Here is an 8,760-nt window from a genome sequence, read left to right on the forward strand (position 1 = left end):
GAAAATAGATTTTTTTCATACTGTACATTCTAATATGGTGTCCCCATTATCTCACTCACCCAAATTCATATCCTTTCTTCTCTCTCATTAGAATAAAAACAGGCCTTCTTGATGGGTTTTCACACAGAACAGTTGTTTTATTTTTTATTTTGTATCAATCTCTTTTTTCTTTTTACTTTTGTCTCTGGTAAATGTTAAGGAAAAGGCCACCTCCACACCACCTTCATCAAAATAAAAACTACCCTTCCTGATCTGAATCGAATTTCTGAGGGCCAAATTGTGGGCTATAATAAATTTATCACTGGGAAGAGTCGCTAGTAAGACCTGTCATTATTTACCAAGACTCTTGTTTTTGCCGAAGGATGTGGCAGCAATTTCATGCATAATTACAGATTTATTTATAATCCCCCAACTGACTTAGAAAGTGACCAAGTTAACTAACGTGAGCTCACACCCCAGTTTTTCAGTATTGAAAAATAGCATTTTACTAGATGCATTTCTGAATTCATCAGACTTCAACCCTGATTCTGTTATCAGTGTCCCCTAAAGCTTCTTTCAGAATTGAGAAATAAAAAGAATGATTTTTAAATAGCTAAGTCAGAATTACTTTGAAAGGGAAATTTGAGGTAAAAAAAAATGAATCTCTTTGATAATTATCACCTATCTCTTCATTCTAATATTTGATAATTACTGCAGGAGAGAAACCACGGGGAAACTACAGAATAAATGAGCAAATAACAGTGACTTCTTTATTGGGAGCTAGTGATACAACGAAATATATCAGATGGAATAGTGGTTTCAAGTTTACAGATTCCCAAGTAATAAAGAGAATGTCCTCTAGTAGTCAAAATGACAAATATTTTCAGCAAGTAATGCTGAGATAAAAATGCTAGATTAAGTCTTTTCTATTGTATGCTTTTGTGCAATACAATAATATCTGATGTGTTTTGAACTGAATTCGTCACCAAGCCAAATTATCTATTTCAAAGCTGAGAGAGAATATGAATTGTTTCTCTCTGTGAAAATAGTATATGCATTAAGTCATAAATTTCACTTAAAGGACAACTCACCAGTCCTCTGTTCATAGCCTCTGTCTGTACAATTCTAATAACCTTGATTACACATTTTGACTATTAAAATCTATATACTAGGACGAAGGAAAAGATGCTCATCCAGGAAGTAACACTCTGTATGAAGTGACAGATGACAGAACAGGAGGAGACACAATATAGAAGTGGCAGATGTAATCACCATGTCTCCATCAGAAAGGGGAGAAGTGATCAGTCTTAAGTTGCTTATTACTGCACTGAATATGTACGCACATTTAATGATGGCCAGAGGGTACCACTATGCCTCTAACAACATTTAAGCATGATTCCATAATGATGCTATTTGTCCTTAAGAAAGAGAAATTAAAATTTAAGAATATATTATTTTGAAGATTATAGTAAAGGGAGTCACATGTTATAAAATATTTGATAAAAAAATAAGAAAGAATTTTTGAAGGAATATGTACATTATAGAGGGCTAATTGAGACCTCTAGAAGAGCTTATTTCCTGAGACTTTATTTACTCAACATAATATTTTGATGATTATTTGGGAATTTTGCATCATGCACCCTGATCGCCCTCACTTCCCAGTCCTCCCAGGATCACCACACATGTGCCCTGTCACCCAAAAAAGAAGAAAAAAGCCTCAAGTCCAATTTGTGTTGCCCATATACTCACTTGAGCATAGTCAATCTCCCAATTAAAGAAAGCTGATTTCCTCCACACTCATACCCCCACCAGAAGCCCTCAGTTATAGAGAGCTATGGCTAATCATCCTTATCACAACTTTTAAGACACCTTGTTGATAGTTTGTTGTCTAGGCAGTTAATTTTTTGAGGATGGGATGACTTTGGGGGTTGTTTCTCTTTCTCAACTGTGAGTCTGTGCTCATCAATACCACTGAGAAGTAGTGTCCTTGTCTTTTACAATCAGCAGACTCATGAACATCTGTAAATTATCTGGAATCAGAATATGCCAAGTACCTCAGAATGCTCTCCAGTGGCATGTATTAGATCAGGACATCAGTATGGCCTTCTGACATGACATAGGCCACAGACACCATCATAGCCTTCAATGGGCAACATGAGCCATGGTCAGCAAAATTGTCAGCCTGACCCATGGACATCAACATGGCCTAGGTTGAGCTTTTCAGGTCACTCACATCAACATGTCCCTGGTGATAGGACAGTCCAAGTACATAAACATGTGTTCAGGCAGTGGCACAGACCACAGACATCCACATAGCCTTGGGTTGTAACATGGGCCGTGGACATAATACGGCCCCATCTGCAGTAGGATCATTGACCCAAACATGGCCCTCTACCACAGCGTGGGCTGTGGACATCAACATGGTCTCATGTGTCATCTCTCTTAGTACCTATTAACAGGCCATAGCCCCACAGTGGGTGGTTTTATGAGACCTTCACCAATTCATAATAAACTAATGATTGGCCCAACCTTATTCAGGTCTTGTAAAGATACCAAGAACTACAGTGAGTTCTACTTCAATAGCTTTGTTACTTCCAGAAGGCACTGTTTTTCAGCATTCCATCCTCACATCTGGTTCTTTTTTTTTTAATATTTATTTATTTATTTATTTATTTATTTATTTATTATGTATACAATATTCTGTCTGTGCATATACCTGCAGGCCAGAAGGGGGCACCAGACCTCATTACAAAGGGTTGTGAACCACCATGTGGTTGTTGGGTTTTGAACTGAGGACATTTGGAAGAGTAGGCAATGCCCTTAACCTCTGAGCCAACTCTCCAGCCCATGATATCTGGTTCTTATGTTATCTCCATCCCCTTTTCTAGATGTTCCCTGATCCTTTCAGAATGATATTGACGTCCCATTTAGGATCAAGCACAACATAGTCATAGCCAAATGTGATTATGCACATTTTTACTAATTGTGCATCTGTGCATTGACACATGTTCTCTCATGAAGGCTTAAAGTAGCACTGATTTATGAATATAAATCTAAGCATTTAAAAAGTAATAATTCCTAAAGTATATTCCAAAACTTATCCTTTTAAGCAGAAATAAGTGTAACTCTAATCCCTCGTCAAAGACGCTTTTCTTTACAAAAGAGAGAGAGAGAGAGAGAGAGAGAGAGAGAGAGAGAGACTATCACAGAAAGCCACAAATGGACACAATGCTATGATTAATGGACTGAGGAGAGTCAGGCTTCAGTGAATACAACTTCAACACAACTCTTACACCCAAGAGTCAGGAACATCACAGGATGGGTATCTGGGTTTTAATCCCAATCTCTTCTACTAACTTAGTAACACTGGCAGCTTTTCTATTTCTGTTAATTAGAGCTTCATCTGTAAAATACTAACTAGCAGTTATACTGAAAATTAATTTAATTAATATATACAAATGGCTCAGATCAGTGCCTGTTAAATGTTAAGTACTTAATAAATATGGATGGTTCTTATATTACTGTCTCATTCAATATGCATGATCAGCCTTGTTTAAAAACTTAGTATACAATATATAACGTAAACCTACATAGAAATGTGATCCATATTTGTTACTTTTACACATTCTGTGGATGCTCAATTAAAAGAAATAGAACTTTGTAAGCCTTATAACTATTTTTAGTCTAGTAAACACACACACACACACACGAGAGAGACAGAGACAGAGAGAGAGAATTTTGCCTTACAGCTGATCCAAGAATCTTTCTCTTAATCACAACTTTATGTGACACATCAACTATTTTACAAAAAAAATTCAGTTCCTAAGTACCTCCTGCAAACATGAACAAGACCAACTGACAAGTCTTAAGCAAACAAGCTTACCCAGGCCACCCACCTAGGTTTGTTTAGCTTGAAACCAACTAATACTTCTTAGCTACAAAACCAAAAAAGAAAAAAAAAAACAAAGAAAAAAGAAAAAGCTTTGATGTTTCTCATCAGTGTTTGAATGAATTTCACTTCTGAAGCATTTTTAGATAAAAAAAAAAACAGAAAGACACCATTCCTTACGGATTATAATCAATGAAGCACTCACCTGCATGACAGCCCATGCAAAAGGTCACTACAGTGAAACTTGGATTGAAAAGATGCCTTTGATGACTGAATAACAAGGGATGCAATGTTTTAGGTTTTTTTTTTTTTAAAAAAAAAAGATTTAGTGGTTTTAGTGATAAAAGTTCTTAGGGACAGAATGACATTTGCTAATAAAGGATGTGACTCACCAAAAGAGAATGGTCACAGACTGTAATGCATTTGTAAACCAAAGTAAAAGTATGACCAGGTCGTCTATCAGTTCCTTTTTTTGTATTCTTAACAAAAAGACAAATGCCAGTATCTAAAATGTGCTCTCTAGCAGAAAGAAGATTTGTGTTTCTGATACTGAAAGCAATTTTAATCATGGACAGAAAAAATGTAGACTTTGTTAGCATGAATAGCAGAGAGTGCATTGGCATTAGTGTCTAATAGAATGGGTTCCTGGTAACCCACCACACTTCAGTTCCCCATGACAAAATTTCCTTTCCTTAAAATAAGAGTGATTAAAAGCATTCGAACTTACAAGTATTTCAAGAAGAAGCAAATTCAGGTTTTCTTTTTTTTTTCTATCTTTCTTTTACTCTTACAAATTCAGGTTTTCTGATACTACCTGGTGGGATTATTAGGACTTAAATCAAGAAAATTTTAACTTGCACAGCCATAATCCCAGTACAAATGAAACTAAAGTATGAGGATCCTTAATTTCTTTTTTATTTTTTATTACTTTATAAATAATACCAATCAAAAAGGATCCTCATTGTAAGACAACTTAAAATACACAGTGAATAAACAAAAAAGGAGTAAAAAGGATTTCCTTAACTCAAAACCATGTGTTAGTATGAAATTAACTCATTTTATTATAATTTTATTTAAAGTGATCACGCAGTTTTTTCACAAAGAACATGAAAGAATAGATATTCCAAAACAATTCTTTAGTGAATTTCATAAGAATAATAAATTCTCAATAAAACATAATTATACTATTCAATCCACAGCAAAAAATATAGACTTAAAATCAGTCATATGTAAGATCCTCCTAGGAAAACTTGGAAATATTCCTTCTAAAAAATCTAGAAAGAGACAAAGCTGTCCACTCTCTTCTTTTTTCTTCAAAGTAGGGCCCAGAATCTCAGTTGCTTCAATAACACAAGAAAATTTCATAAAGGGTATTCAAATAGAAAAGGAAAAATTAAATTTATCCCAATTGTCAAATGACATGGTTTTCTCCTTAAAAGGTCCTAAGGACTTCATGACAATCATTCAGACATGAAAAATACTTTCATCAAAAGAGCAAGATAAGAGTTTGCAGAAATATCTCGGTGGTTAGAGCACGCAGTGCTATTCCAGTTCAAATCTCAGAATCCACATGGCTTTTCTCTGATTCTGCCTTCCTCCTCCCATGCTATAGGCCAAGCTAGTTCTTTATTCATTAACCAATAAAAGCAACACATAGACAAAATGACCTCCTACACCAATGTGGTGAAAGATATCTCGAAAAAAAATTAAGACAATGAAGAAAAAAATTAAAAATGACACTAGAATACAGGATGAATGCTCAATGTAATGCTCTGAATCTTTAACAGACAAGCCCCACCCACCCCCTTCCTGCTTGCAGCCTCAGCCCAGCTCTCTCTCTCTCTTTCTGTCCCTCTCTCCAGAAGAAGCAGCTTCTGCCTCTCCCAACTTCTCCCCTTCTCCCTTCTCTGTCTCTCTCCTCTCTTCTCTTCTCCCCCCTCTTTCTCTCTCCTCTCCTCCCCTTTTCTCTTCCCCTCCATAACCCACCTAATAAATGTCTAACTTCACTCTGCATGGTGTGCCTATCTGTCTGCCCCTTGCCTGCCTGCGGCCCACATGGCTAGCCGCTGGTGACCAGCCACCTTTGGAGACCTGCTGCATGGTGTAGTACCCGGGCCCTGCTTGGGACTGGCTGCTCTCTGTCAGCTGCCCCCTGCCTGCCAGGGATCCCACATCAAGCTAGTTGGGGATCCTCAGAATGGCTCGACAGGGACCAGCCAGCCACCCATATGGCTGACTGGGGACCAGCCCTCTTCCTCCTGAGTCCCAAGCCATCCCTGCTTGGGACTGGCTGCTTTCAGGACCCTGGCAGCTTGCAGCAAATCCATTTCACTCATGTTCACAGGCTCAGTATTGTAGAAATGGCTATTTCTGCAAACACAGTATACAGATTCAATACAATCCTCATCAAAATTCCAATGCCAACCTTCACAGAAATAGGAAGAGGAATCCTAAAATGCATATGGAAGGTAAAAAGTCCCTGAATGGCTGAAGCAATGTTAATAGAAAGCACTAAATCTCAAATTATATTACAGAACCGTAGTAACAAATGCAGCACCGTACTCTCACAAAATAGGCATTATAGTGATAGAAAAAAAATATACAGAACCAAGAAACAAACTCAAATTATTACAGTTACCTAACTTTTTATAAAGATGCCAAAAACAAACATTGTAAAAATGGCCTTTTTAAATAAATGGTTCTAGGAAAACTAATCTCTCATGTGTAGATGAATGAAACCTGAAAATTAACACATTTCTTGCCCTGTACAAAAGTGAATTCAAAAGTAATTAAAGTTTCTAATTAAAGACCTGAAGCATTGAAACTGGTAGAAGAAATCAGGGAAAGCACTTCAACAGACAAGCATAAGCAAGTTATCTGAAGAAAACTCCAATAACATAGCATATAAACCAAGGAATTGAGAAATTTGATTATAGGAAATAAAGAAGCTTCTGCACAGACAAGTAAATAATTGCCACTGGAGAGACAGCCTGCAGAATGGGAAATAAATCTTTGTTAGCTACATATTAAACAGTGCCTTGATATTTAGGATATTTACACAAATGAAAAATTTAAATACCAATTATTAAATGGATTATTAGTAACACAAATGGCCAATTAGTATTTGAAAAAGCATTCAACAACTTAAGCCTTTAGGAAAAAAATTAAAACTGACTGCAGATTCCATTTCTCCCAAGTCAGAATGTCTATCATATAAAAATAAATGAATAACAAACGTTAGCAAAAATGTAAGGAAGGAAGAAGTCTTACACACTGCTGAGGTGAATGCTATCTAGCCCAGAAACTATGAAATCACTATGGTGGTTCTTTTAAAAAAAAAAAACTTAAATTAAAATTATATAACTCTTACATGTATTTCTGAGGGATCTAAATCAGCATACCAGAGAGGTACTTGCCTGTCCATGTTTATAGCTATACTATTCACAATTGTGGAACCAGATTAAACATCCAATCACAGATGGATGGATAAAGGAAATATGATAAGGTAGAGACCATCACTATAGATAGTTGTAACTGGTCAAAATGAATGCATCAACAGGCTATGGGCTGCCCACTCCTAAGGCTCAGAGAACATTATAGAAGAGGGAGTACAAGGATTTTAAGAGTGGATGAACCAAGACACCTTTTATGAGATAGTCTCTTTTAAATCAAATTTTCAAGAGGCTTCAATGTGGAGGGAGACTGTAAGGAAGAAGAATGTAGATCTGGGAAGATCTGGAAGGAGGAATGGGGGGTACTGAGTACCATAAAGATATATTGCAGCAAATTCTCAGGGAATTTATAATATAATACATTGTATTTTGAAAGAGAGTGTGCTACATACTCACAAAAAAATTTTATGCAGCCATAAGCAAAAACTGAAAACACGGCATTTCAAGGAAGTAGATGCATCTGGAAGTCACTGTGTACAGCAAAATAAGCAAAGCTGGGACAAACAAATGTAACATTTTCTGTCATACTTGAAAGTTAAATTTAAATGTGTGCATGAGTGTGTATGAGTGTGTGTGTGTGTCTGTGTGTGTCTGTGTGTCTATGTGTCTGTGTGTTCTGTCTGGTTGGTTGTGAAACTAGAAAGAAGGTAATTAAAATGTAGGAAGAAATCTTAAAAGAGGTGGGAAATAGGATAATGGATTATATGTAAAATGCAAGAGAAAGAGTAAACGAGGGAAGGAGAGACATCTAAAATGGTTGATTGGGGTGGAAAAGGGCACTAGGAGAATGAGTTTTAAAAATCTGTAATGACATATACATAAAAATGCCACCCAGCTCATGAGGTTCATGGTGGCCACCTGTAACTCGAACTCCAGTCAGTGGGTAGCACAACCTCTTCTCATTTCCTTGAGCACATGTAACAGACTCTCACAGCACATGCATACACATAAATAAAAATAAATCTTAAAAACAGAAAATGATCAGAAAAATATGGTTGTTATCAAAGAGATTTTTTTTTACATCTTTGCTTATGTTTTAGGCTACTGTAACTGTGATTTTTTTTTTCCTTATTTATTTCTCAGGGACCTTGTATCTTATTTTCACATGTTGATAATGAATCGTTATACTTTGCTGAGATTAATTATCAGAGTAAAATTTTTGTGTGTAATCTCCAGGGCTGTTAGTTTATTGATGTTCTGATAATTGAACCCAAGAGTTTGACAAGTCAGGTGATACTGTTACATTGAGTTGTAGCAACATTATTTTTAATAAGTCATCTTACTTTTAAAGCCAACAAGCCTATTTTTTCTTTGTTTTTATTATTTTTCACTCTTTCATTTGTTTTCTTTTATTTACTTTTTCTTTATTTTTAAAATCAAATAAAACACCAAGAAGGAAAACCTGTGAGATACAAATGGCATATACAGCAGCTATTATCT

Source organism: Microtus ochrogaster, unplaced genomic scaffold, assembly GCF_000317375.1.
Source record: "Microtus ochrogaster isolate Prairie Vole_2 unplaced genomic scaffold, MicOch1.0 UNK34, whole genome shotgun sequence".
Classification (NCBI taxonomy): Eukaryota; Metazoa; Chordata; class Mammalia; order Rodentia; family Cricetidae; genus Microtus; species Microtus ochrogaster.